Here is a 5,443-nt window from a genome sequence, read left to right on the forward strand (position 1 = left end):
TGTGTGTGTGTGTGTATATATATATATATATATATATGTGTGTGATTTGTGTGTGTGTGTGTGTTGCAGCTGTCAGAAATTAGTAGGAAGTGTAGAGGACTTCATCTGCAGCTGCAGGACATCACTAGTTTCTTCTCACACTGCTCTGGTGTGATCTTGGTCCACTCTTCTTCCAGTCTCTTCCATAGTTCGGTAACTGTGGTGGGTTTCTTAGCCATAACTTTGTCACCAAGGAATTTCCAGAGATTTTCAATCGGGTTTGAATCAGGAATTTAATTATTTCAGTGTTCTTAGCTTCAAGGAACTGCTTTATCCATTTTGCAGTGTTATGGGGGCATTGTCTTGCATGAAAATTGCAGGAGACGGTGAGCATGGTTGTGTGGACACACACGGCATGAAAGTATATGTGAAAGAGTTCAAAGGGATAGTTCACCTTCAGTTGCTGGTCCCCATTGACTTCAAGAGTATGGGAAAAAAAACAATATGGACCCAAATGGATTCAAATTTGAAATTGATTTTAATTACAAATTTTATATTTTTGTATTCATACACACAGAATAGTCATCTCGCATCAAATGCATTGTCATCCAGCACTGACTGTACTCATTGTGAGTGTAACACTACTCAGACCGCCTGCAGACTGGGCCATAAACAGCCTCTTACCTCAGCGTTTGAGACGCAGACACCGGAGTAATGTTCTGAGTCATCGTGGTCTCAGGTCCATGCTCTGAATGTGCGGGTAGAGGCCTAGAGGGGAGGTGTTACAGACTGGCAGTGTGGGGTAAAGGTGTTTGACTTGTACTGAGAGTCAGACCTAACAAGTTAAAGCTTTACTTCTATATCTAAATATCTCTTCAGCACTTATTTTCATCATATGGGTAAGGGTGGGTGGTATGACCAAAAACTCCATGTTGTGAGAAAATGTATTTCCTTGCAGGGAAGGAACTGCATGTTGCTGAAGGAGGTTCTGATAAAAATTTACATTCACCCTTCCATGTAGTTGTATAAGAGGCCCAACTCCTGATGCAGAAAACATCCCCCAAACCATGACACTTCCTCCTCCACCTTTCACTGACTTCTTTACGCACTTGGGCTTCCTCAGTTCCTCAGTTTGAAGCCGAACAAAATGTTTCCCATCAGACCTAAATAAATTAAACTTGCTCTCATCACTAAAGTGGACTTTAGACCAGTTCTCCTCTGTCCACACAACATGCTCCTCAGCAAAGGTGAGCCTATCCTTTTGATTCTTTCTGCTGATGAGAGGCTTCATCACTGCAGAGTGTGCTTTCAGTCGGACTTCTCTTAAACGTGCCGAGACAGATCCATATACTGTTCAGCACTGAACTGGCAAGCAATTCCAGCTGCAGTGTTGAACCGATTCCCCATTGAGAGTCTCCGCATTATCCTGTCTTCTCCTGCATTTGTCTTACGTGGACGACCAGCCTTTTTGGGGGACTTGAATGAATTAGTGTCATTGTAAAGATGCAATATTCGAGAAATCACAGATTTGGAATGACTAACTTCCCTTGCAGTGGCTGAAAGTGTCATCTCTTTGGTCTTCATCTGGACCGCCTCCTGTTGCAGGGTTTCAGTCACCTCAGAGCGGCCCGCCATCTTGCAATCTCAGTGAAAATTAGAGGAATGCTGCCAGTTAAATAGGATTTATCATATAATTAAGGAAATTAGCACTAGGTGCCAGATTAACACCAATAACTTGGAGGTATCTGTAAGTGTTCTCTAATTTTGATCAGAGTTCTTTTTCAAATATCTCTCCTGTTGCAGGGTTTCAGTCACCTCAGAGCGGCCCGCCATCTTGCAATCTCAGTGAAAATTAGAGGAATGCTGCCAGTTAAATAGGATTTATCATATAATTAAGGAAATTAGCACTAGGTGCCAGATTAACACCAATAACTTGGAGGTATCTGTAAGTGTTCTCTAATTTTGATCAGAGTTTTTTTTTTTCAAATATCTCATTTAAGTTTTTTATACTGTGCTTTAGAATACAATTAATTTATGAAATATTCTTAAAAAAAACTGCCTTCTACTCTTGATAGGATAACTTCAAATAGGACTAAGCAGTGACCTTGAAATTTAGGAAATTGTAGGTTGTTCTCTAATTTTGATCTCCACTATATGTATGTATGCAATATATGTATGTATATATGCAAATATACTGTATATATTTTTGTTTGTTTGTTTGTTATGCATGGTGCTTTTTCCACACTACCAATAGGATTTTCAGTAAGAACTTGAATTCTTTATTCAACAAGGACACTTTAAAAATGTAAAATTGAAAAAAGTGATAGTAAAAATACTTGACATTTATGATTTCAAGTAAAGTTTTAAAAATGTGTATTTATCAAAGAATTCTGGGGAAAAAGATAATGTGATTCATGGTTTTAAATTATGGTTTCATCACAAATATTAAGCAGCACGACATATTTAAATATTTCTGGAGCACCAAATCAGCATATTAGAATGATTTCTGAAGGATCATGTGACACTGAAGACTGGAGTAATGATGCTGAAAATTCAGTTCTGCATCACAGGAATAAATTACATTTGAACATATATTCAAGTAGAAAACAGTTGTTTTAAATTGTTATATTTCACTACAAATAAAAGTATAATATTTACATTACTGTTTTACTGTATTTTTATCAAATAAATGCAGCCTTTGGTGAGCATGGGAGACTTTTTTAAAGAAAAAAATTAAGTGGTAGTGTATGAAAAGTACTTAATTATTTTCCATTTATTTAAAACTTAGGTCGACGGAAATTAATAATAATAATAATAGTTGATGTTATGTAGCACTTTAGTTAAAAACTAATTGAGTTAAAAAGCACAAAAAGTGACTATGCACACCAATTGCCAAATTAAAAATGTGCAAAGTGAAGTCATGTGACAGATCTCTGAGTTCTGATTGGGTGAATCACGTTGGAAACTCCTTTAAAAAATAGCCAATGTATTCTGCACGCACAACAGTTGAATTTATATTAATATGTCAGGTTCTTCCTCATTTTGAGACATGCACAGTATTTTCATGTTTCTTTGTTGTTATCGTGTATAAATTACATAAAGTACTCCTGCCCACTGATATCTGCATAAATGTCTGCTGTAATATAAATCTCGACCGATTTCTAGTGTTGCGATTTATACTGTATAATGTCATGCAGTCCAGCCAGGAAATTAAACACTGATGCTGTTCAGATTCAGATTCTCTTCACCCACACTATTTATATAGCTGCTGTAGTTCCTGTTAAACTGACAGCCACAATTTTGCTTTTTCTCAGGCTAATTAAATAGCGTATATGTGGCAAGTAGCTGCAGTCTTTGTTGGGCAGTATTAATGCGTGTTATTCTTTATGTATGCCTAGCTCTCTGCTGGTTGGTATGAAGTGTTTTGGCAGCTGGAGCATGTCTGAATGCGTGTGTGTGGGCGGGATCTAACGCAGACAGGCAGGCCTTTATCTGTGTTGACAGGGTAGGCGCAGCGAGAGACGTCCAGGCCCTGCACCAGCCTCACGCCCCCTTAACTGGCACACACCAAGTGTGTAATATCCAGCGAGCGGCGTTGGTCTAATTGAGTCCTTCCCTGCTCCCCTCCTGCCTGCCTGCATGACATGAACCAGAGAAAATGAAACATTTCAGGAAATGTAATGGCCTCCAGTTAATTAAGTGAGAGAGCCGAGCAGTAAAGAGCCAAAACCAGATGGCGCTGAATTTATGCTCGCCGAAATCGACGCACACAGCAGTGCATACACAAATGCGCAAGTAATCTCGAGCAATTTGCCCGCCGTTTGCCACATACATGATAAAATTCAACAATGTGAATTGTCTGTGTCATTACAGATGAATTTGTTGAGCAGAAGGCTCAGACAATGTAGATAAATGGCATGATTAATTGGAACAGAATGAATAACCCTGACTGATGTTGTATAAGCAGTGATTAACTCGCGTTCAGAGCTCAGATTGTTTTAAATAACAGGGGAGTTAAAGCCATGATTGCTGGGAGGTTACGAAATGATTGAAATCACTCCGCTGCTGCTTATGGGAGAGAGAGAGAGGGAGGAGGAAGACAAGAACTTGGAAGAGTTGACTCATTGTGAAGATCTACCCAAAGGCATTCTGCCTAACGCTGACTTTTAAATAATGTTATTCATGTCTCAAAAGACAGACAAGGAAATTGGAGGCTTTTGACATGCCCCAGAACAAATGATCTTGGACTTTGCATCAGAACCCTCCTTGTTTGCCTGTGTGTGGCATGTTAATCATTCTTATAAAACAGTTAGTACCAGTCCTCCAATTTGTTTGGCTGAGCGGTGTTTTAAGAGCGCTGTTATTAAGTCAAATAGCAGGAAATTTCACTTTTTGTAGTAGTACTCATGTCATTGTTTGCACATTCTAGCCAGGCTGTTTTTACAGTTGTTTTTAGCTTCACTTGGAATTATTTTAATTAGGGATGCAGGATACATTAGTACCATATACCACTTATCGGATAATATTAGAGGGTTTTTTTATTTAATGATATCAACCAATATTGGATATTTAACTGTTCATGTGTTCAACTGTTCCAATGGTGATTAAATCTAAATTAGCTCATATCACATCAAACCGTGCAAATTATTATTATTGTTATACTTTATTCTCAAATTGTTCATGGTAACAACATCAGCATTGCGTGACTATGAGTATAGTGTGTATAAGCGAGTAGATTTCAATTTCTGTACAGTCTAATCTCTAATTGTCATACCACTCGAATTTCATATTAAGAAATTCTTTTAACCCAAAAAGCAAATTATGCTCCCCCCCATCTCCCAGCTGATTCAGACAGCTGCACACATACACACACACACAAATATTGAGAGACAGATGTCAAGTTCTAAAAATCTTGTTGACAATCAAACACGGACATTTCCAGAGCTCTGAGCCGTGGCAGGCCCCCTCTGAGATGCTTAGAAGTCTTCCTGAGACATTTGGTGATGTTTTACATGGTTAGCAAAAAAATGTTTTAAAGTAGTTTGGAAGCATCTGTCTGAATTCAGAGCAGAAGGAAAGAGGGAAATGCAGAAAGAGAGAGAGATGCAAGGTGAGGTAATTAAATCAATGCTCGAGCTGGATGCTGTCAGGGAGACTCACGCGATGCACACTCTACACGAGTGCTTTACTGCATCACTCACTGCACTCAATTACAGCCGTCTGTCTACTCTCAACCCCTAAACAATGACCTGCAAGACATCGCTGTGTGGAGAGACCGTTAGGAGTGGTAGGACAAGTGATTTGCTCTCAGGGAGCAAGAGACACTAACAAAACAGTACTAATGTGTTTTTTTTTTCCCCTTCAAAAGAAGGGGGGAAGTTGTGTAAGAAAATTTTTACAAATTTGGCAATGAAGTTTTTTTTTTTTTTAAGATTTATTAGGAAATTGGACTGAATGAAAGTAT

General features: G+C 38.6%; 1 protein-coding gene across 2 annotated transcripts in view; it reads left to right on the top strand.

Moving 5' to 3' along the window:
• Positions 1-5,443, top strand: part of adka (adenosine kinase a) — a 163,611-nt gene that overhangs the window by 122,289 nt on the left and 35,879 nt on the right. The gene's annotated exons all lie outside the window — the stretch shown is intronic.

Source organism: Sinocyclocheilus rhinocerous, unplaced genomic scaffold (genome assembly GCF_001515625.1).
Source record: "Sinocyclocheilus rhinocerous isolate Xijiao unplaced genomic scaffold, SAMN03320098_v1.1 scaffold677, whole genome shotgun sequence".
NCBI classification, from domain to species: Eukaryota; Metazoa; Chordata; class Actinopteri; order Cypriniformes; family Cyprinidae; genus Sinocyclocheilus; species Sinocyclocheilus rhinocerous.